The sequence below is a fragment of the Arachis ipaensis genome, chromosome B01, assembly GCF_000816755.2.
Source record: "Arachis ipaensis cultivar K30076 chromosome B01, Araip1.1, whole genome shotgun sequence".
Classification (NCBI taxonomy): domain Eukaryota; kingdom Viridiplantae; phylum Streptophyta; class Magnoliopsida; order Fabales; family Fabaceae; genus Arachis; species Arachis ipaensis.
Window position 1 is genome coordinate 136,395,966 of NC_029785.2, and position 2,617 is coordinate 136,398,582.

A 2,617-nucleotide genomic window follows, 5' to 3' on the forward strand; every position below is an offset into this window, starting at 1 on the left:
ATTAATAATTGATTTTTTATTTACATGTAATTGCTGCTTAATTAATAGCAGCAGCCAGCAAGTACTTATATTATATCACATTGATACAAACGTACAAAAAGATTTATCTATCTCTCATATATTTTAAACAATACATTATTAATTTATTATATTGGTATCATCACTTTAATTAATTAAGATAAAGGTAGGCATGATGTATTGGATTCCTTTATCCGAAGCAGTGTGCTCCATTGTCCTTAAGCAATCATCGAAAAGGAAAGTAGGTTTAGCTTTAACCTAAGCATGCTTAAGCCAAAAAGCCACAATCTAATTTCAATTGCTCCTTTAATCAACCCCTTTGGCAAAAGAATCTTAACTGATTAAACAACAACTGATCCCAAAAACAGGTCAAGTCACAAAGTGACCACTAGATCCTCAACACACCTTTTATTTATTTATTGAATAATTGGCATTTAATTTGAATGAGATATCATATAAAAATAACCAAAATTTTTATTTTGTTTTGGGTTAAGTATGATTTTGGTTTTTAAGGTATAGGTCGAAATTTTTTTTGTCTCAAACATTTTTTACATACAAAATCGTTCTTAAAGTTTAAAACCAAGTTTTAAAATTATAATTTTTATTTAAATATTAAAAATTTGGACCAAATTACTCATAACAAAAAAATTATAAAATTAAAAAGAGTAAAGTATCGTTTTTATCCCCAATGTTTGGGGTAAGTCCTTGTCCCTAACGTTTAAATCGTTCTATTTGTATCCTTAACATTTATAAAAGTAATTCAATGTTATCCTACTATCAATTATACTAACAAATCAGATTATATTTTTCAATTATTCTCACTTGGATGTATTCATTTTCAATTAGGTCTTATTTGGATGTGTTCGATTTTAATATTATACTCACTATTTGTGTTTAGATTCAATTATGTCCCTAGAAAAGTGAATTATGTAAATGTTGTAGGAATTAGTTTCAACATTTGATGAGCTATTTTTCGAAGTAAATCATCGATTCTATCCCAAACATTTGTATTTTAACTTCAAGAAAGGATTTTTAAAACTTAAACTAAAGCGCTCATGATGTGTAATTGACGGCATGATAATATTGAATCTCTTTTACAAACGTTAGGGATAAAAATAGGACGATTTAAACGTTAGGGACACAAATAAGATTTATCCCAAAGGTTGAGGACAAAAATGATAATTTACTCAATTAAAAAAATAAAAAGTAAAAGAAAGATAGTGTTTTGAAGGGGAAAGGAAAGAAAAAAGAAAAAGATGTCTATGATCCACCTCTGCTTCTGCTTCCACTCTCGCTACTTTTATACGATTTTGGTCTCTAAAATAAGATAAAGACAATTTTAAAATCAAGTTAAATTTTTAAAACGATTTTATATCCAAAAAAATATTAAAGACAAAAAAAAATTTCTATCTATATTTTAATAACCAAAATCATACTTTACCTTTTTTTTTTTTTTTCACTTCGCATTCTAACTTGATATATCTTGTTAAAACATAAATACACCCATCACATATTCACATTAATCAATCTCATATATTATTGTACACAAGATGGAATATTGGTACTACTACTAGTAGTAGAGTACTAAGAAGATATTGTATGGTTGGGTGAGTGACAAGTGTCACTAAAAGAATTGTTGGACCCCATAAGAGGCACAACCATTATTCTTGTCATTCCAAATAAATCTTATCAACAAGCCTTTTGCAAACATACATGTGATTGAGTGAGGATGTGACTTTCTTATGAATCCATGGATCATGACACCACTTAAATGTGCCAACCATTTGTTCATCAAACATTGAAACTAAAGCAACACATTCCAAGGCACCAATCACATTTCAAGTAATTTTCTTTTATTTTAATATACGGTTGGACCCATCTTGATCGTGAAGATGAAAAATAAAAAACAAGTGCCTGTGTTGCTGATAAGATCCAATTGTACATTTATTTATTATCATGGTCATGGGACTGTTATCAGATCGATAGTGTGCATCTTTTAATTAAGTTATATTTATTTTCAGGGTAACCCATAAATAGATTCTGATTTTTTATCTCAAAAATAAATAAATTATTAATTAATTAAAAATTAAAAATATTTTTAATTTTTTAAAATATAAAATATTTAATTTTTTTAAAGATCAATTTAATTTTATATATTTTAGTATTTTTAATTAATTAATAATTTATATGTATTATGTGTAGCACTATTTTTAATTATTAGGGGCAAAGATGAGAATAGGTTAATTAATGTGACAATGTATACACATTACATATATATAATATAAAGTATCAACCACTAGCTCCTTGGATTTATTATGAGAAAAGAATATGTTTTAGGTTTCATTAATGGTTATTTGATAAGTAAAGGGAGTGTCGGTACTACTATATATATATGTACTGTATTTCACTATTTAACAGGACTACTATTCAAGTGTAGAGAGTGAATTATTAGAAACAAGATGAAGAATCAATATATTTTGTACACTTATTTTATTATTAAATACGGTGTAAGATCAAATTTTAAGTAAATTTTATGGTGGTGTTATATGATCAAATTATTTTAATAATTAAATTTAATTAAATTAATTTAATAGTTTAT